The sequence below is a fragment of the Chlorocebus sabaeus genome, chromosome 10 (assembly GCF_047675955.1).
Source record: "Chlorocebus sabaeus isolate Y175 chromosome 10, mChlSab1.0.hap1, whole genome shotgun sequence".
NCBI classification, from domain to species: domain Eukaryota; kingdom Metazoa; phylum Chordata; class Mammalia; order Primates; family Cercopithecidae; genus Chlorocebus; species Chlorocebus sabaeus.
In genome coordinates, this window is record NC_132913.1 from 82,870,314 (window position 1) to 82,892,956 (window position 22,643).

Here is a 22,643-nt window from a genome sequence, read left to right on the forward strand (position 1 = left end):
TCTTTGTGTTTTTATAGAGAAGTTACCTATGATCATAATAAATACAGTGATCAACATACCACACATAGGAAATATGTTAGGTGCTTCATAAAAATTTTCCCTGTTAACTCTTCATAAACACCTTGTAAAGTAAGGCATATTTTGCAGATTAAAAACAAAAACAAAAACAAACCGAGGCCCAGATGGTAAACAGTTGTGCTGGGATTTAGACTTAAATCTGTCTGATTCTAAGTCTGTATCTTTTTCATTATATCACATCATGTCTTGCTATTGTGCCTATTGTTGTACTTTTTTAAGAAAACAAGTGATTTAGGGCTGGGTGCCGTGGCTTATGCCTATAATCCCAGCATTTTGGGAAGCCGAGGTGGGTGGATTGCTTGAGCCCAGGAGTTTGAGACCAGCCTGGCCAACATGGGGAAACCGTGTCTCTACAAAAAACACAAAAAATAGTTGGGCATGGTGGTGAGTGCCTGTAGTCCCAGCTATTTGGGAGGCTGAGATGGGGGAATGGCTTGAGCCCCGGAGGTCAAGGCTGCGGTGAGCCATGATCATGCCACTGCACTCTAGCCTGGGCAACAGGAGTGAGACCCTGTCTCTAAAAAATAAAATAAATAAAAGAGAGAGAAGATGAAGAAAGAAAATGAGTGATTTAGAATTTACACTTTTAAGTTCAAAGATTTCAACATTCCGGGAAGTGTTTTTGGGTTAAGTAGGTCTTCTGAAGTGAGTATTTTCTATTTGAGGCCAAAGATTAACAGCAGTTAGATGACAATACCAACACTGTTGCTAGTCAGCCATACCTTCCAGGCATAAGTCAAGGTAATTTTTTAAGGTCAGGGAGTTTAAAGAGAGCTCAAATGTTTGAAGGAGAAATAGTGGTGAATGTGATAGTGACTTGTGAATTAAAACCAAGTTTGAGGGCTGGGCACTGTAGCTCACGCCTGTAATTCCAGCACTTTGGGAGGCTGAGGCAGGCGGATCACAAGGTCAGGAATTAAAGACCAGCCTGGCCAAGATGGTGAAACCCTGTCTCTACTAAAATTACAAAAGAATTAGCCAGGCGTGCTGGCGGGCACCTGTAATCCTAGCTACTCAGGAGGCTGAGACGGACAGTTGCTTGAACCTCAGAGGCAGAGGTTGCAGTGAGCCCAGATGGTGCCACTGCACTCCAGCCTGGGCAATACAGTGAGACTCTGTCTCAAAAAAAAAAAAAAAAAAAAAGAACCAAGTTTGAACATCATTCATTTCTGGGCTTGAAGAATAGACAGAAAGAAGGACAACAGCTAGAGATGCCACAGAGATAATGTCACCAAGCAATGATTATCCAGGCTAAGTCAGCCAAGCCTAGAGAGTATGATTGAAAGGGGTATGAGGAAAGTGAGTGTGAAAGCTTGTATGTAAATGAATCATGTCCCTTCAAAGTAAAATTTTAGATCCGTTTAATAAAAAGATCCATTGTATTCAAGGTTATCCTGCCAAATTACCAAAGGGCATGTATTTTCATGACATTATTGGTCTTATGTATGTTGTTTTCTCGATAATAGGAGTTTCCTTCCTAAGTGTAAGTAGTAATACTTAAATATTAATATTTCTGTTTTAAGATCCATTTAGAATTGCATTAGTGACCCTGTACGTTTTTATAAGAACACAGAATTTCCTTGTCCCCTACTACCCATCCTTACCCAGTGTTATATAATTTATTGTAAATAAATTGTTAATGATACATTCTTGTACTAGAAGAGCACACTTTTCGGGTTCAGTATGTTTCTTTTTTCTTTTTTTTTTTTTTTTGAGATGGAGTCTTGCTCTGTTGCCCAGACTAGAGTGCAGTAACACTATCTCGGCTCATTGCAACCTCTGCCTCCTGGTTCAAATGATTCTCCTGCCTCAGCCTCCTGGGTAGCTGGGACTACAGGAGCCCACCACCACGCCCGGCTAATTTTTTGTATTTTTAGTAGAGACGGGGTTTCACCATGTTAGCCAGGATGGTCTTGATCTCCTGACCTCGTGATCCACCGGCCTCGGCTTCCCAAAGTGCTGGGATTATAGTCGTAAGCCACTGTGCCCAGCCAGGGTTCAGTATGTTTCTTAAATAAGATGTCACAGTAAACTAAATACTTACTATGAAACAAATAACTGGTACTACACATTTACAGTCTTAAGGAGATTTTTACCTTGAGTTCATAGCTGAAGTTTGAAGCAATCCATTAATTGGATGCTTCAGCACTAAAACAGAAATTTGTCTCAGAAAAGAAAACACTTTTTGTTTCGTAAACTTGCTTATTTTTGAATTTTAAATAGAGCAAAATGAATTTACCATATTATACACTTTTATGTGTATTCTTTTTTCTCAGCAACTTGCTTTTTAACCCTTTGAAATTGAAAACCTGAAAATACTGTGAATATGCTTGTAACATCACAAAAATATTCCATCTAAGTAAGGAGGTTTTTGGTCATTTGGTAAAAAAATGACAATACAATCAACTAAACAAAAAACTACACACACACACCCTCTTAGATATATAGATTGGGAAAAATTAGATTAATGATTCAAAAGTTAAAGACTTGGTCATTTCCTAAAAATTTGTACTCAGGAATAAAATAAGAGAAAGATCATTTACCAGTCAAAATCTTGTGATCCCGTCAGCTGTATTTGTATATAAAGAAGGCCTTTCCGGGTGCGGTGGTTCACACCTATAATTCCAACACTTTGGGAGGCCGAGGCAGGCGGATCACCTAAGGTCAGGAGTTTGAGACTAGCCTGACCAACATGGAGAAATCCCAGCTCTACTAAAAATACAAAAACTTAACTGGGTGTGTTGGCGGGCACCTGTAATCGCAGCTACTCGGGAGGCTGAGGCAGGGGAATCACATGAACCTGGGAGATGGAGGTTGCCGTGAGCTGAGATCGTACCATTGCACTCCAGCCTGGGCAACAAGAGCAAAACTCCATCTCAAATAAGAAAAAAAAAAAAAAAAGCCTAAAAATAAGACAAAAAAAAATCACTAAAAAATAAAAAATAACTTTAAAAATAAAGAAGAAAAAAATTAATAAAAGAAGGCCTGTTGTTTCCAGGTATTAAAGATACAAGATGGTGATTGTCCACTCAGAAGCAGGGAGCGGGAACATTTTATTCAAAAGTTAGTAAACTTCAAGCAGGGCGCGGTAGTTCACTTCTGTAAACCCAGCACTTTGGGAAGCGGAGGCGGGCGGATCACCTGAGGTCAAGAGTTCGAGACCAGCCTGGCCAGCATAGCGAAACCCCATCTCTACCAAAAGTACAAATATTAGCAGGGTGTGGTGGATGGCGGGCACCTGTAATCCCGGCTACTCAGGAGCCTGAGGCAGGAGAATCACTTGAACCCAGAAGGCGGAGGTTGCAGTGAGCTGAGATTGCACTACTTCACTCCAGCCTGGGCAAAAAGAGCGAGACTCCGTCTCAAAAAAACAAATGAAAAAAATTCAGTAAACTTCAAAAAGGGGCTGGGCGCTGTGACTCACGCCTGTCATCCCAGCACTTTGAAAGACCAAGGCGGGTGGATCGATCACCTGACGTCAGGAATTCAAGACCAGCCTGGACTACATGGTGAAAGCCCATCTCTACTAAAAATACAAAAATTACCCAGGCATGGTGATGGGGTGCCTGTAATCCCAGCTACTTGGGAAGCTGAGGCACGAGAATCGCTTGAACTCGGGAGGTGGAGGTTGCAGTGAGCTGAAAATGTACCATTGCACTCCAGTCTGTGCGACAGAGGGATACTCTGTCTCAAAAAAAAAAAAAAAAAAAAAAAAAAAAAAAAAGATTTAAAACTCTGTTGACAACTTTTTGTTTTTTTGAGATGGAGTTTTGCTCTTGTTGCCCAGACTGGAGTGCAATGGCACGATCTTGGCTCACCACCCGAGTAGCCTCCTGAGTAGCTGGCATTACAGGCATGCACCACCATGCCTGGCTAATTTTTTGTATTTTTAGTAGAGACAGGGTTTCTCCATGTTGGTCAGGCTGATCTCAAACTCCCGACCTCAGGTGATCTGCCCGCCTCGGCCTCCCAAAGTGCTGAAATTACAGGCATGAGCCACCGCGCCCAGCCTGACAACTTATTTTAATTAGCCAGTTATATAAGGAGTCCATTTTCACCATTATATGTCCCCACCCTCAGTCCATTCATTAAATACCTAATTGTGTGCAAGGAATTGCTATGGAAGATGAGCCAGGAAAATGACTGTTTAAGATAAGATCTTTGTTCATTCTGGATTGCTCAGCGACACCAGCAAGGCAGTGATACCAAAAATGGAGGAAAGCTCAGTGATGATAAACCTAACCACTTTTTTTTTTTTTTTGAGAACAGAGTCTCGTGCTGTTACCCGGGCAGGAGAGCAGTGGCACAATCTCCAGGGATCAAGCATTTCTCCCATGTTAGCCTCCTGAATAGCTGGGACTCCAGTTGCCTGTGCCATACCTGGCTAATTTTTGTATTTCCTGTAGAGACAGAGTTTCACCACATTGCCCATGCTGGTTTCGAGCTCCTGGGCTTAAATGATCTGCCCTCCTCGGCCTCCCAAAGTGCTGGGATTATAGCAGTGAGCCACTGTACCTGGCCGGCCAAATTTTTATCAGCAAAGAGAAGTTATTAATTTAAGTATAAATGTACATTTTCTAGTTTAAAACTGGGTACTGATTTTATTTGAAAAATAGATGAGGAATCACAATCTCTTCAAAGCTTCAGGCCTCCTCTAAATGAGGCCTTCCCTTGCACTCTTAGTCTTGAGGAGATTACAAGTATCTGAGATCTTCTTCTGTTTTATGCACTTTATTATTCCCCTACAAATAGCAGTCTTATGACCAGAAACCCTAAAATGTGTCAGATTCCCCTTGTGATAAGGTCTTGCTCAGATTCAGATAGTCAGACCCTGACAGCAATGAATTCAATTCTGTCTCGATGGTCTGACTGTATACTAGGGCTCCTTTCAGATTCCTCTTTTTCTCTTGATGGCTCTGTTCCTGTAGACTTGAGATGACAGTAACAAAATTTTAATTAGACATATAATGGAGAAATAACACGAGTACTTTTTTTCAGGGTTGTAAGATATGCGTTACTAATCTATCTATTATCTTAAAAACAAAAAACAAAAAACAAGACTTACATAATTATGTGGAAATGAAAGTAGAAGAGTTTCCTTTTAAAAACCAAATCACCTATCTAGATTTTAGGGAAGACCTCAGGCATTTCTATTGCAGAGGATAGGCTATAGTTAGAGTCAGCTGGAAAGTATTTGTGCTAGGTAGAGATGAGGGTAAAAAGAATGTCAGGTAAAATAATATCAATGGGTAGTAATTTTCCTGAGCAAATTTCCCCAAAAGACATGATTTTTCTATATAGAGTTACTCAGCTGTATCCCAGGCTCACAAACTGGCTGGCAAGTTTTATTGCCAGGAAAATTGATAAATAGTTATAGCCTGGAGATACAGTTTCTCTCCTTGCACATAAATGTCTTCCCATATCCCTTGGCTGTTTTTATCTCAAAGCATTAATCTGTATTTCTGGGGGAAAATATATTCATGATGATGCATTAGTAAATTCTCAACAGCTCAAAGATTTGCCTTAAAATTGTATTTTAAAATATTACTTTTCTGAATTAAATGAAGAGTTCACTATTACCTAGATCTGGAGTTTTGAAGCAGAGATATGCAAGTTCTAATTTGCTATAATGACTCTAGAGAGTTTAGTCCTGAGCCATTTTTCAAAACATTTTGAAACAGTAGTTCTAGAAATCTACACTGAAACAAAACAAAATGACACCCCCATCCCCAGCCCAATGACTCACATCTACCTCAGTGATTAAAGCAAAATAGCTATAACTTCAATAATTATCCATTCTTCCATTTTAAAATGTAATAAGCTATGAAGATGCCCATTTAAATTGTGCCAAATTTATGCCATTCCGTATACAAGAGGGCTGGTGATGTGATTCGAGTCACACCAGCTTCCCACCATTAGCAACACTCCCTAAAGGCAATTATCTTATCCAAATTAACATAACCCAGAAGACCTGAGTAGCTGAAAAATGAGGATGAGCGACTTCTCTTTCACTCTCCATGGAGCAACTGTATGAGGATGAGCAACTTCTAAGGATCTGCCAGTTCTAATATGCCATATATGTTTCTTAATTTTTTTTTATTAACCCATAGTCAGACATTTTCTTATATAATACAAAGTGAGACTAGGAAGGAATTGGAAACAAGTCAGGTAAATCTGAGGGAAGGAAGATATGCATAGTATACTGAATGGCCAGGAGCTGCATTGAGAATCTCTAAATACTGAGGGGCAGCCAAAACGCACTGAAATGGAGGAAAAATTCCAAAGACGGGAAAGGATGGCTATCTCATGCTTCCAGGAGTGTCTACTGTGTGGACAATTTATTAAGTCCTTTGGGGAAGAGATCTCTCTTTAAAGAGACATTAAAATGCTTTTTAGAAATATGGACCTCTGGTATAAGGAACAATTTACAAAGATAACGGCTTTACATTAGATCAGCAAAATCAATGTCTTTTCTACCGTCTTTACTAATGCTACAATCAAAACATGTAAGTAACTACTTTAATGTTATAATTAAAGCATACATTGAAACAGTAAACATTTATGGACTATTCATCATCTACAAGAAAACTGTGAGAAAGATTTAGTGTTCCCTCTACCCTGGGAGCTTATGAGATAACACTTGTAGGGTTGATGAATTGTCTGTACTTTGAACATATAAAATTCCCCAAAAACATTCATATATCACAGTTGCTCCATGGAGAGTGAAACAGTAAACTAAAATGCTTGAATCTTTTGCTTCTTAATTTACTTTTCCCTTAGGAAAATTTAAGATAAATGAACTTTTAACATCTGGCTAACATCTTAAATTTTTACATATATTAATGATTGTTAAATTGCTTTATCACCTTAGCAGGCTCATCTTAACATCAACCAACATCCACATCCACTTTAATTCATTACTGAATACATATTTAGCATATGTTATATGCCTGGCACTGTGCTAGGCACTAGGATACAGATGGAAACAAAACCCTTTGTCCTCATGAAGCGTACATTCTAGTGGAAAGACAAATATAAAACAAATAATCACAAGTAATTGCAAATGTGATAAGCACTTTGAAGAAAAAGGATGAGGATGAATGGGAAGGTGCTCAGAAAATTTCTTTCAACAAAAATAAAAATTAAGCAGGTACCTGAAAATATGAGAAGTTAGCCTGGAAGAGATAGGGTGGACCAGTTCCTCTCATTTTCCAGGCAGAGATCTTGAATCTTCTTTACATTCTAACCCATTATTCTTAGGCAATGCTATCCAGTCCTATAATTTCAAATGTAATCTAAAATGCTGACAATTCCAAAATGTGTTATCTGACTCAAACTTCTCTTCAGAGCTTGACCTGCATAGTCCATTACCTACTTGGCATCTCCACTGATGTCTCTTGTGTATTAATATCTCAAACTTGAAATATCTCAATTATTAAGTCTTCATTCCTGATCGCCACTTCCATATCTGCCCCTCCTCCAATTTTCTCCTTTTTGGTAAAAGATACCTCCATCCACATAGTTGTTCATGTCAGAAACTCAAGAGTTATGCTTGCCAGGCACAGTGGCTTACTCCTGTAATCCCAGCACTTTGGGAGGCCGAGGTGAGCAGATCACAAGGTCAAGAGATCGAGACCATCCTGGTTAACACGGTGAAACCCCGTCTCTACTAAAAAAAAGTAGCCGGGCGTGGTGGCGGGTGCCTGTAGTCCCAGCTACTCAGGAGGCTGAGGCAGGAGAATCGCTTGAACCTGAGAGGCAGAGGTTACAGTGAGCTATCACACCACTGCACTCTAGCCTGGATGACAGAGTGAGATTCCTCTCAAAAAAAAAAGAGTTATCCTTGACCTTCAACCCCCCCTCCCCCCACATCTTAAACAGTTTATAGCCAAGTCCTGTCAGTTCTACCTCCAAAATATATCTCAAGTCTGTCTCCTCTCCTAGACACTGCTTCTACGCCAGCATATTTTGCTTGGATTACTGCAGTAGCACCAATGAACACAAACTCAATATTGTCTGAATACAACCACAGCTCTGGAGCCATAGCCACATTCTGGAGGTGATTCTTTTATCTCAGTATATGTCACAGCAATTGCTTTGCTCTTACATTGTACAAATGACTCAGCAAAATTTCTTTTCTGATGGTTAATAAGGCTATCAATAACTTTCTTTTAAGACAATCTTGCTCTTGTCATCCAGTCTAAAGTAAAGTGGTGATTGTAGCTCACTGCAGTCTTGAATTCCTGGGATCAAGCAATCCTGCTTCAATCTCTCTAGTAGCTGGGACCACAGGTGCGTGCCACCATGCCTGGCTAATCTTTTTGATTTTTTTATAGAGATGGGGGATCTCACCATGTTGCCTAAGTTGGTCTCAAAGTCCTAGGTTCAAATGACCTGCCCACTTTGGCCTCCCAAAGTGCTGGGATTACAGGCATGAGCCACTGTGCCCTGCCAAGGCTAACTTAAAATTAATTTTTCCCTGTGGTACTGTATACAGAAACCCATTTTGTGTGTGTGTGTGTGTGTGTGTGTGTGTGTGTGTGTGTACGGTTTGGGTTTTGTTTTTTTTTTTAATAAACTGAGACAAGTTTAATAAACTGAGACAAACTCCTCGGTTTCTGACTCAATGCATTCAAGTTGGGGTTCCCACAACCCCTCGTAGGGTTCGATTAATTTACTGGATTGTCTCACAGAACTCAGTGAAGCATGTTTGTTGGTTTATTATAAAGGATACAGATGAAGAGATGTGTAGGTGAAGGATGGGGGAATGGACGCAGGGCTTCCATGCCCTCCCTGGGCACACTACCCTCCAAGAACCTCCAAATATTCCGCTATTCGGAAGCTCTCTGAATCCTGTCCTCTTGGTTTTTTAGGGAAGTTTCAGGACATCAGCATTCCTTTGCCCGTAGGGTGGGAACCTTTCAGAGAAGGGTCTTAAGACCATTGATCAGAAAGTCAGGGAAACACTGGAGTAGAAGGAGGGCAAGAGAAGGTCAGAGGCCTGCCAGAGAGGCCTAACACACCCAACAGCGTAACAAAAGACTGCAACAAGGGCAATGGTAGTTATGAACCGGGAACCATGGACGAAAACCATTACGTATCATAACACCAAAGGCACCTAACCAAAAGGAAGAATTTGAGGAAGAAATTATTTTCACACTACTACTGGAAGAATTGAACTGGTTATTTCGCTTGACACCTGTGTTTAAAATGTCAAGTCAAATATCCTATTAAAAAATTGAATCTCTAATTAAAACACCAAACATATTTTGGCCCCAAGCTGTACAGTTATTTAAAAAATATATCAGCATTTGGCCTGTTGCGGTGGCTCATGCCTGTAATCCCAGCACTTTGGGAGGCCGAGGCAGGCGGATCACTTGAGATCAGGAGTTTGAGACCAGCCTGGCCAACATGGTAAAATCCTGTCTTTACTAAAAATACAGAAATTAGCCAGGCGTGGTGGCAGGCACCTGTAATCCCAGCTACTCAGGAGGCTGAGCAGAAGAATCGATCGAACCTGGGAGGTGGAAGTCGCAATGAGCTGAGATCACGCCACTGCACTCCAGCCTGGGCGACAGAGTGAGACTCTGTTTTAAATATATATATATATATATATATATTCAGCTTTATGACATAGAGCTAGAGAGTTACAAATATAAAAATAAAAATAGAATATATACAGCTAATTTTTATAACACCCTCAAAATACAGTATTACTTCAAAGTTTAAATAACTTGTACTTAAAAAAAAAAGAGGCCGGGCGCGGTGGCTCAAGCCTGTAATCCCAGCACTTTGGGAGGCCAAGACAGGCGGATCACGAGGTCAGGAGATCGAGACCTTCCTGGCTAACACGGTGAAACCCCGTCTCTACTAAAAAATACAAAAAAAAAAACCAGCCGGGCGAGGTGGCGGGCGCCTGTAGTCCCAGCTACTGGGGAGGCCGAGGCAGGAGAATGGCGTAAACCCGGCAGGCGGAGCTTGCAGTGAGTTGAGATCTGGCCACTGCACTCCAGCCTGGGCAACAGAGTGAGACTCCATCTCAAAAAAAAAAAAAAAAAGAAAAAGAAAGATCAAATTATTCAACGAAATTGTAACAATTCATTTAACCATAACGTAGAGTTATTGATAACCTATCATTTTTTTCTGTTAGTGCTTCAAAATAGTTAAAAAAAAAAACAAAACAAAAAACATGCTATTGAATGAAAATATATTAATCCTTGCTGGGTCTTTAAAGTGTTTCCAAAAAATATCCTTAAAAGCAATCTCAATTTGTGATCAAGAATATTGACCAGTATATAACATCTGTGTTCATTTGCAACAGAGATGTGGGAAAAGTACTGGTATTTGCACAAGATCAGTTTTATTCCGTTCTAAGGTAGAAAGCAATGCAAACTTTTATGGATATGCTGATCATTATAAAGGACAAAGCAACTAGATTATATTTATGACATAGGGTGAAAAATTTCAGTAAATGCACAACTACTATATGTACTGTCACTTATTATCTTTATAGCACAATTGCTATAGCTGCTTCATCTTACCACGACTGTAACTCTTTGGGTAACATAATATTTATTGCTGAGGCTCTCTGTTCAAGGATTTTATTTTATTTTATTTTATGTATTTATTTACTGAGACAGGATCTTGCTCTGTCATCCAGGCTGGAGTGCAGTAGCATGATGATGGCTCACTGCTGCCTCAGCCTCCTGGGCTCAAGCAATCTCCCACCTCAGCCTCCCGAGTAGCTGGGGCTACAGGTGTATGCCACAATGCCTGGCCAATTTAAAAAAAAAAAAAATGTAAAGATGGGATCTCACTAAGTTGCCCAGGCTGATCTCAAACTCTTGGACTCAAGTGATCCTCCCACCCTGGCCTCCCAAAGTTCTGGGATTATAAGCATGATCCACCACACCCGCCATTATGCCCAGCCTGTTTTGTTATTCTTATCAAAGCTTTTTCTGTGAAGTTAAATTTGAGTGGTAATGTCAAATACAAAGGTCACCAGCTCTCATTCTACTTCCCTTTTTTTGAGATGGAGTCTCCTTCTATTGCCCAGGCTGGAGTGCAGTGGTGCCATCTCGGTTCACTGCAACCTCCACCTCCCAGGTTCAAGCGATTCTCTTGCCTCAACCTCCTGAGTAGCTGGGACTACAGGTGCGTGCCACCACGCCTGACTAATTTTTGTATTTTAGTAGAGACAGGGTTTCACTATGTTGACCAGGCTAGTTTCAAACTCCTCAAACTCCTGACCTCAGGTGATCCACCAGCCTTGGCCTCCCAAAGTGCTGGGATTACAGGCATAAGCCACCATGCCTCACTCTACTTCTTTTTAAACAATTGTAGTACCTGATCTACTGATGTGAATTAAGATTCATGGTTTCATCCATTTCTCTTAGAGTCTAGACCCATTTCTACCCATGAATTTGGTTTCTTCATCTGGTGATGAAAAGATAGCACTTATTTATTTTGAAACCTCTAAAATAATCAATTCTGATGTGGCAATTTCTACTCATTTCAGAGCTCCTTTAAATTAAAATATGCAATTCAATGATATTTAATGTTTGAGTTCAAAACATCTTTGTCATTCAGTTTTAGAATTATTATACATTGGAGGAGCTGAAAGTTGATTAATAGAGATTGTTATTTTCCTAAAACCATCCTTTATACCGTGGACTAGATTCTCCTTGTAGAGATAGGAACTTGGATCTTGCAAGGCACAATTTGCTGTGAACCATTTCTGCTTTTCTGTGTGCTTGTCACACAGAGGGGAAATGGATAAGAGAACTAAAAAAATAATTTTTTCTATCAACAAGACCAGTTTTTTCTCTTGTATTTCTCTGATGTAATCATTTTGTCTTCTGAATCTCACAGTGAAATGGGAAATTTTCTCTGACCCCTTCATGGGCAGGAACTAGAGTGTGGGCACTAGAACTAGTCAGCCATTTCAGTGGTAGCAGCAAGCTCCACTCACTCAAACCTGTTGCATTGCGCTCAAGCCCCCGCAGCAGGGAGCACGCAGGTGAGCGGGTGTAGGAGGTGAGGCTAGTGTTTTCAGCACCAGCTGGAGCAAAACTCCATGTGGGACCGAGGCAGCGTCTAAGAGGGAATACCCGTGACCCCTAAGGCCCCAGAAGAGTGGTACAGTGAGGCTCTTTTAGCTTTTGCCATCTGCGGACAGGCTCAGTGGGCCCTCTGCCTTTTTGCATGAGATAGTTGCTCTCTGCCAGTGAGGGCAGAGGGTCAAGTGTGACAGCAGGCATGCTGTATGCCGAGCTCTTGTCTGGTGTCCAGGAAAAATCGGGTCACAGGAACGAATTGAAGGATAGTAAATGTGGGGGATTTTATTGCCAATGGAAGTGCCTCTCAGCGGGAAGAGGAGCTGGAAAGGGGATAGAGCAGGAAAGTGTTCTTCCCCTGAAGTCCGGCCATCTTTGGCTGGACTCTACTCTGAAGTCCCGCTGTCAAGCTGTCCCTCTGAAGTCAAACTGCTTCTCTCCAACATTCAGCTGCTTTTTCTCCTCTTGATGTTTAGCTGCTTCTGCAGTCTTTAGAGACACAGGGTGGGGTGGGGTGAGGCCATGGGTAGGAAAACAGAGATATCAGTTCTCACTTTGGGTCACAGTCTCAGGCTTTTTGACTTGAGGATGGGGTTTCGCCAGGGACCCTGCCCTTTTCTGCCTAGAATTTCTCTGCCTCCTGTCCCTATCAACAGTGTGGTATAAAAAGGTTAAAGAAGAAATTCAGATTCAAAATCTTTAAACTCACATGCAGGTTTCAAAAGATAGAGCAATTTTATTTTGAAAAGAACTCTGCTGTAACCTGAAAATTTACAAACACAAATATGTCTTACTTATAAAGACCACACCCCCAACTTTGGTGGTAGAACACTGGTTGTGTTAACACAGAATAATGAATACTTTTCTATTGATCTACATAATCTGATTTCATTTCCTGACACTGGATATATGCCAAGGGTTTTGCTCCTAAACACCTGGTTACTTTCTGATCCTGATTACTATATAACAGAGGAATAATGCTTTATAGTCCTTGAATTTTTAGTGTTATATTCTCATCCCCTTAAGAGTTCTCATTATGTTTTTATTAAAATTTAATTTTTTTCTCTTTTATTTGATTTACCTTCATATATGCCACCTGTTTTAGTTGTTCAACTTGATGTGCCTCCTTCCAGCTACCGTGCCTTGTTAAATGACTTATAATAATTTTATTTTGCTTGCTTATTTCAGGGCGTTTAGAATGTATCAAACTCTGGTGATCAGGATTTTGGGTCTTTTAAATATTGATGTATTAACAGAAATATAAGAATATGTATGAGTAAAGATGCTTTCAACTGTAAGGAACAAAACATTCTTCTAAAATCACTTGATAAGGAACATTTTTATCTCACATAATAAAAATTCTAGTGTTAGGACAGTTTCCGTGTTGAATAATTCAGTGGTTCAACACTGACATCAGGCCAGGTGCAGTGGCTCATGTCTGTAATACCAGAACTTTGGGAGGCTAAGGTGGGTGGATCACTTGAGGTCAGGAGTTCAAGACCAGCCAGACCAACATGGTGCAATGCTGTCTCTACTAAAAATACAAAAATTGGCCAGGCATGATGGTGGGTGCCTGTAATCCTAGCTACTTGGGAGGCTAAGGCAGAAGGATTGCTTGAACCTGGGAGGTAAAAGTTGCAGTGAGCCGAGACTGCACCACTGCTACTCCAGCCTGGGCAACAGAGCAAGACTCTGTCTTCAAAAAACAAAAACAAAAAAGAAAACAAAAGAACACTGACATCAATTTGCCCAGATGTTTTTCATTTTTCCACTTTCCCAAATTCAGTGTGTTGCAGTGTGTTGTTTGTTCTCTTGGGCAGGTTATTTCTAGGCTTCCCATATAGATGCCAAAGGCAGAAAAGAGAAATTTGTTTTCACTTCCACGTATCTTGTTAAAAGAAGAACCTTTCCTGGAGGCCCCTCTGAGTTATGGCCAGACTTGTGTCATATATCTATTCCAGAACTAACTGGTAAGTAAAATGGAATATCAATTGGCTTAACTCAGCAGTGGTCCATGGAACCTGGGAGCCCTGAGATCATTTCAGGGAGTTCACAAGGTTAAAATCATTTCCCCTAATAATGCTAAGATATTATTTGCCTTTTTCACTGCGTTGATGGTGCAGAAGCAGCAATAGTGGATAGCACTGCCAGTAGTTTAGCACAAATCAAAGTGGCACATACTAGAAGTAGTCTTCTTCACAGGCACCATATGAAGTTTCATGTTTTCATTGTTTGCTTGCTTTCCTGGCACATGCTGAAGTGCTTTAGTTATCTCAAGTCACAGTATCCCTTAAGTAATTGAATTGTGAGCTGAAATGATTGCTTTTTTTGTGGAACCTCCCCTACCTTTTTTTTTTTTTTTTTTTTAACTTGAAAGGCTGGCAAAGAAAATATGGTTATTTAGATTTGGATATTTTGCAGACATTTTCTTGAAAATGAAAAAAGTGAGCTTGTCATTTCAAGGAAAACAAAAGGCAGTATTTGTTGCAAATGATAAAAGGATTTGTCTGAGATTGGTGTTGATATTAACAAAAGTGATTTTTTTTACATGGTATGATGAAATTTATTTGAAAGATATGCATAACTCAGTGAACCAGTATGATCAATGCATGATACAAAATCACAGGTAGGTTAGATCCATTCAAAATGCGTACTAGGCCAAAAGATCTAAGGGGAACAGAGTACAAAATTTCACTCATAGGTTTTCTGATTTCACTTTGTAATTAACCTTCAACAAACTACCACTTTTTTGAGTTTTAATGTAGTATTAAAGAAGAATATTCAAACTTATCTGAGATAGCTATTAAAATATTTCTTTCTCTTTCAACCACATATTTGTATGAGACTCAATATACATTTCAGCAAAGACAACAGACTAATGCAGAAGCAGATATGAGAATCCATGTCTTCTATTAGGCCAGGCTTCTTGACATTTTTTTTTCTTACTTTAAAAACTTGTTATTTTTCTGTAAAATATTGTTGTGTCATATGTAATAGGTTTATTTTTACATGAAATAGTATTTTTAAATTTTTTTATTTTTAGTTTCTAAAATGGTAATTATTGATAGATGTGACTCACATAAACAAACACACTTTGTAGTCCTCAATAGTTTTAAATAATCCCAGCACTTTGGGAGGCCAAGGTGGGAAGATCGTTTGAGCCCAGGAGTTCAAGACCAGCCTAGGCAACATGGCGAAATCCCATCTCCATAAAAAATTTAAAAATATATTTTTGAAGAGTATAAAAGGGCCCTGAAACCAGAAATTTGAGAACCATTTGGTTTAGACTAATCAAAGATTTACCATTTGGGGCTTGGTTTTGTCCTCCCCTATATACATAATTTCCTCTAGTCTCAGTAAAAGCAGGATATTATTAACAAAGAAAAACGGGAGGGAGTTGCTAATGGCTTGATGAGTCAGCAGTGGTCTGCCACAGTTAAGGTGAATGAGAATTGTTCCAGTGGCATGTGGCGATCAGCAAGCTGTAACCTCTTGGAAAATGTTGAGAGAAGATTTTCAGTTCTCAGGGACAGAGGCCTCACACTGCAATGCTCCTGGGCTGCCAAATTTTAGGGGATAGCTTTCTCCATAAGAGAATTGTTCCAGTGGCATGTGGCGATCAGCAAGCTGTAACCTCTTGGAAAATGTTGAGAGAAGATTTTCAGTTCTCAGGGACAGAGGCCTCACACTGCAATGCTCCTGGGCTGCCAAATTATAGGGGATAGCTTTCTCCATAAGCTGTGCATAGAAAGTGGACAGAGGCAGTTAGTTGGGGGATCAACTTGAGTCTCTGGTCTGCCTACCAGAAGCAATGGTGGTCTTTGCCCCGAGAGAGGTATTTTGGTTCTTTCCCAGGGAACACAAAACATCTCATGTATTTGTCTCTTACCAGGACTGTAGGGGTTCACTCAGCTTTACTGGGGCTCACTTCCAGGTTCCACAGTCAGCCAACACTGTTTTGAATGATGGATTAGTAATTATTATTAGTAATTATGCAAGTAATTTTGAAGAAAATTTGGTAGCCCAGGAGCATTGCAGTGTGAGGCCTCTGTCCCTGAGATCTGAGAGTATTCTCTCAACATTTTCCAAGAGGTTACAGCTTGCTGATTGCCACATGCCACTGGAACAATTCTCATTCACCTTAACTGTGGCAGACCATTGCTGACTCCCTTTACAGTGACAGTAAAGGGAGCAGGTAGAAATACAGTCAAACAATATTTGTATGAGATCAGAGAATAATGGTGGTCAAGAAAACAGTAATGGGTATATCTATGGTTCCTGTTGGATGAATAGAGAAGTTATAATGCTCATTCTTAATCATGATTGAGGCACAACAGGAGCCAGAGGATTCGGGTTTTAAATAAGGGTTTCTTCTTTGCACATATTGAGTTTAACATTCCTGAAGGTCTGTGTAGGTAGAAATGTCCACCAGGTAGTTGGAACTACGATTTGACCTTTAAAAAAGATTGGGCTTAGAATCTCGGAATGTGCAAACATAAAGGCCATAGTTGAAGCTGTTGGAGTTGATGAGATTTCTTTCCCCATGTGAGATAATATGAAGTGATAAGACAAGTTAGTCAAAGTTAGAAACTTAGGAAATACCACTTAAGAGATGGGAAGAAGAATAATCCAGTATTGGAGACTAGAAAAGGTGTTAGGAAGGAAGAGATCCTAAAGAAGATATTATCAAAGATGCTAAAGGAAGAGAGCTCCCATAAGGAGATTGTTCTCAGTATAGTACAGGAAAAGGACTGTGAAAAGTCAGTAAAATTTGCCAAGTAAGGGGTCAGCAATAATTTTATTTATTTTATTTTCTAATTTTTTATAAATAATAGAGACGGGACCTTGTTATGTTGTCCAGGCTGATCTCAAACTCCTGGACTCGAGCAATCCTCCTGCCTCAGCCACCCAAAGTGCTAGGATAACAGGTATGAGCTATTGTACCCAGCCTCAAAAATAACTTTAAAAAAATAAATAAGCTATTTCTTTAAACTGCTTTTTATTTTAATTTGTTTGTTTTTGTTTTGAGGCAGTCTCACTCTGTTGCCCAGGCCGGAGTGCAATGATGCAATCTGGGCTCACTGCAGCCTCCACCTCCCAGGTTCAAGCGATTCTCCTGCCTTAGCCTCCTGAGTAGCTGGGACTACAGGTGCCTGCCACCATGCCCAGCTAATTTTTTTTTTTTTTTTTTTTTTTTTAGTAGAGATGGGGTTTCACCATGTTGACCAGGCTGATCTCAAGACTAACTCCTAACCTCAAGTGATCCACCCACCTCAGCCTCCCAAAGTGCTGGGATTATAGGCATGAGCCACTGTGCCCAGCCTAAAATGGTTTTAAATTTACAGAAACATTGCAAAGATAATACAGAGAGTTTCTATATACTACCCATCCAGTTTCTCTTCTTATTATCATTTTCTGTTAGTATATGTTACATTTTCTGTTAGTACATACCATTTTCTGTTAGTATATTGTTACAATTATGAACCAATATTGATATACATTTATTAACTAAAGACTGTAGTTTATTCAGATTTTATTAGTTTTTACCAAAGTTCATTTTTCTGTCCTAGAATCCTATCTTAAGTTACCACTTTACATTTAGTCATTATGAGTCCCTGGGCTCCTCTTGCTTATGACAGTTTCTCAAATTTTTCTTGTTTTTTGATGACCTTGGCAGTTTTCTTTGTTTTTGTTTTTGAGACAGGGTCATGCTGGTGCCCTGGCTGGAGTGCAGTGGCACCATCATAGCTTACTATCACCTCTGACTCCTGGACTCAAGTGATCCTCCTGCCTCTGCCTCCTATGTAGCTGGGACTACAGGCGCACACCACCACGCTTGGCCAATTTTTAGATTTGTAAAGATGAGTCTTGCTATGTTGCCCAGGCTGGTGGTGAACTTCTGGCCTCAAACGATCCTTCCACCTTGGTCTCCCAAAGTGTTGGAATTACAGGCGTGAGCCACTGTATCTGACCGACTTTGACAGTTTAAGGAGGTACTGGTCAGGTATTTTGTAGAATGTCGCTGATGTTTTTCTCATGATCAAACGGGGGTTAAGGGTTTTGAGGAGGAAGACCACAGGGTTAAAGTGCCATTTTCATCACATTGTATCAGAGGTATCTCCTAGCAACATGATTTATCACTGTTGATATTGACCTTGATCTTTTGGCTGAGTTAGCATTTGTCAGGTTTTTCCACTTTAAAGTTACCCTTTTTCCCCATTTCCAGACTGTACTTTTTCAAAGGAAGTCGCTATGGATAGCCCACATTTAATGAGTGGGAAGTTATGCTCTGAATTCTTATTTTATTTTATTTTTTTGAGATGGAGTTTTGCTTTGTCACCCAGGCTGGAGCCCAGTGGCGCAATGTCTGCTCACTGCAACCTTCACCTCCTGGGTTCCAGCAATTCTCAGCCTCCTGAGTAGGTGGGATTACAGGCGAGTGTCACCACAGCCGGCTACTTTTTGATTTTTTATACAGACGGGTTTTGCCATGTTGCCCACGCTGGCCTTGAACTCCTGATCACCCGCCTCAGCCTCCCAAAGCACTGGGATTACAGGCATAAGCCACAGTGCCCGGCTGCTCCTAATCCTTAAAGATGGAAAATCCACATAAATGATTTGGAATTCTTCTGCAGGAGATATTTGTCTGTTCTCTGCCATTGTTAATTAATTAATTAATATCAGTGTGGGGTCATGGATTTTGTTTTATAGTTTGGATTATAATCCAAAACCATTTATTTTGTTGCTCAAATTATGTCAGATTTGGCTTTTGGGAGCTGTTTCAATTGGCTCCTGTGACTCTTTCACATACCCTCATTCAATGATGACTCTTGGGAGAGCAGTTTCACCACAGTGGTAAACACAGGCATAACAGTACGTTGAGAAGTAAATAAGTGTTGAAGAAGTGAAAGCACAAGGCAGTTAAGTAGCACCTTAAATCAAGGTGAGGCTTAATATTTGTCTTTATAAGTCCTTAAGACATTTTAATCTCATAAAACACACAAAGCCCTGCCTATGTCATGAAAAGCCCTGAAGCATTAAAAGAAAGAAAGAAAAAAAACCCTAAAAATCCCACAGTGATCAAATTGGATGAACACTGAGGACACCACTAAAAGTTTATATCTGATGAGGTTGAGCCAAAAAAACAAAAGAAAAGAAAATAGTTACTGTTTGTTCTTATGGCTTTGATACTTGGCATACACTAATTTTTTTTTTTTTTAAAACAGGGAGTAATGTAAACGTTAATTATAATGTGAGTATGCCAGAATATTTGATGTACTTAAAGCTTCTCTATGAATGCCAACAGTGCAGGATTATAGAGAAAATGATTTGATTTTTGGTCTCATTTAAATTCCTGCAAAGACTTGATCTTCAGAAATGCTATAAAAATGTTTTCCAATGAATAGGTAATTTTTCTCACAGTGAATGTGTTCTAGCAGTAAAGCAATTTTAAAATATTTAGAAAACAGAAGTTGTGTTCATTTTGTTATCTGATCATTTCCTGAAATTAACTGATGAAGTTTTAAAATGTTACTGGCGGCAAAAGAAGAGAGAGAGAGTTGGGGTGTTACTTGATAGGGTGTGGACAGGTTAAGGATAAAAAGAAAATATTAATTTATAACTCCTCCCACACACACTATTATCAGCTATGTTTCATGTGTTGGGTCGAGGGAAGCCATTTCCAGCAGTCATTCTAGTAGTATTCACCTAGTACCTACTTTGCACCAAGCAATGTGCCAGATGCTGAAGATAATACATTGAACAAGGAACAGTCCCTGCTCTCAAGGAATCGGTGAGTATAGGAGACATCCTGGTGCAGGAAGGGAGTAGATAAGTGAGCCACAAATGCAGCATAGTGCAAACCTTGTGCTGTGGTGGAAGATACATGTGTAAGTGTATAGGAGGACACCTAACCAAGAGAGGGACAGGGAAGTTCATAGTGATGTATAAACTGAAACCTGAAGGACAAATAGGAGGTAATCAGACGGTGCAAGGGGAAGGGGTGCCGAGGAGATGAGGCACTTTAAGCAAGGAAAAGCATGATAGCTGAGGAAGTAACAAGTCTTTCAGTATGGCTGGATTGTAGAGTTTTAGAGTTGCATTGTTCAATAACAGTGTAATGTGAACCACATACAATTTAAAATTTTTAGTAGTCATATTAAGAAAGTAAAAGGAATCAACAGAAATTTTAATAATATTCTTGTTTAGCCCAATGTACTTAAAATCTTAGCATGTAATCAATATGAAGAATTATTAATGGGACTTTTTATATTCTTTGTACCAAGTTTTAGAAATCCAGCATATGTTTTATACTTATATCACATGTCAATTTAGACTAGCCAGATTTCATATGCTCAATAGCTACATGTGACTAGTGGCTACCACATCAGATAGAATAGTTCTTTTTTTTTTTTGAGATGGAGTCTCGCTCTGGGAGTCTTGCCCAGGCTGGAGTGCAGTGGTGCAATCTCTGCTCACTGCAGCCTCCGCATCCCAGGTTCAAGCGATTCTCCTTTCTCAGCCTCCCGAGTAGCTGAGATTACAGGCGTGCACCACCACACCTGGCTAATGTTTGTATTTTTAGTAGAGACGGGTTTTCACCATGTTGACCAGGCTGGTTTTGAACCCCTGACCTCAGATGATCCACCTGCCTTGGCCTCCCAAAGTGCTGGGATTACAGCCACTGTGCCTGGCCTGATAGTTAGTTCTAGTGTGAAGTCACGAGCAATTAATCTGCAGAGATAATATGGGAGCAGATTAGGGCAGATATTGTTTGTCAGCGAAATTGTTTAACCCGAGGGTTATGGGAAGCTGTGAAAGGTCTATGCATGGGAGGATCTGATCAAATTAGTGATGACTCTAACTTTCACGGTAGAGAATGGATTATAGGTGGACTTGATCAAAAGCCAACTAGGCCATAGATGATAGTGACCTTAACCAGCGGAGTAACTTGGGTGTGGTGAGAAGTAGAAGTCTGGACACAAGGAATCTGTAAGAATTGTAAGGAATCTATAACAGAATTGTAAGAGAATTGTAATTGTAAGAGGATCTGTAAGGATTGGAAGTGTGTTGAGAAGACAGGAATGCCCCCTCACTTCTGCTTTCTCGGTCAAACCCCTGAGGAACACAGCAGAACCATTTTAAGAAGTGGGGGAAACAAGAGGAAGAATGGCAGGATTGAGAAACAATGTGTTCTGCTTGGGACATTTTAAATTATCTGAGTGTAATGTTTGCATGTGAAACAGAGAAATCGATGTCACCAGTATACAGACAGTAACCGAAGCTCTGGGATTGGATAAAATTACCCAGGATGAGTAGATTAAACAGTATTTCTCATACCTGAATTAAAAACAAAAAGTACCTGGGAGCTGATTTAAAATGCGGATTTTTGGTCTTTATCCCCAAGTTACTGGTTCAGTAGCTGTTGGGAGAGGACTAGAAATTGCATTTTTAATAAGAGCCCCTAGGAACTGATGCAAGTGGTGCTTAAAACACTCCTTTACACACACTAGTGTAGAATAATACATAAGAGGACCCAGAAGGAGATTGCCTGCATGTATGGAAGCTTAGAGAACAAAAGCCGTTGAAGAAGTTAGGAAATGAGTCACTAGAGAGGTTAATGAAAAACCAAGAGTCCTGTCTGCTATCAAAGTAGAGAGGAGTGGCAGATTCTTATTTAAAGGGAACAAGACTGAAGGTGGGACAACTCGGTAGGTACCTTACTTGGTGGACAATCAGCATGAGAAAAAAGCACTATTCTTTGCCTACTGTTCAAAGTGTCTGTCCTGGGGATGTCATCTCACCATACCACCAAATTTATCAAATTCCTTGAGGATTTGGAGGAAGTCACTGCCTCAAAGTAACAAAGAAATTAAATAGAAGACCAGTTGAAAGTGGCAATTGGATTTAGTTACTAAGGCCATTGGGTGGCAATTTGGATGACCTAGTAGGAATGGAAGCCCAACTGCAATAGGTGAGTTGAACAAGTGGGTCAAATTAGTGTAGAAAAGTCTTCTTGGCAGAGAAAAGGAGGAGAGAGAAGGCAGAGTGCATACAAAGATGTTCACTTAGGAAATGCTAAGGGATGTGTGCCCTTCTTTCACAGTGTTCATCTTATTTCATTTCTATTGTGTAGGTTGAGTCAATACTGTGAAACCATAGAATCTCTGTCTCTGCTTCATAAACATACTTATTAAATAATTTATGTTTATATATTTAAATCAGTCAAATGATCTCCAGTCATACTGTCACTTCTACTAGTAACTGAATGGATAAACCATTTTGCAGAATAACTATAGCTGATTACTGATGGCTTGAAAGAAGTGCCAAGCTGCAGTAGTTTGGGGTTGGATGAGGGAGGTGAGAAAGGAGGAGGAACTGAAACCTTGAACCTGAATTTCTCAGTCTCCTTCTTACCTGTGCTCTACTGCCCAATAATCTGTAAATTAGCCCCAAACTGGTAAAATTCTGCCATCACTAATACCCATCACCATGGGTAACCCACAAATA

At 40.0% G+C, this 22,643-nt stretch overlaps 1 protein-coding gene across 3 annotated transcripts in view; it reads left to right on the plus strand.

The window, feature by feature from the left end:
• The window catches only part of SLC39A10 (solute carrier family 39 member 10), a 164,468-nt gene that overhangs the window by 47,105 nt on the left and 94,720 nt on the right, over positions 1–22,643 (plus strand). Inside the window, exon 3 of one of the 3 annotated variants that reach the window (XM_073019885.1) lies at positions 13,955–14,104. The exons of the other annotated variants lie outside the window; for them this stretch is intronic. The gene's annotated coding sequence lies outside the window, so the exon portion shown is untranslated. The remainder of the gene's footprint in view (positions 1–13,954; positions 14,105–22,643) is intronic. 3 annotated transcript variants of the gene reach the window in all.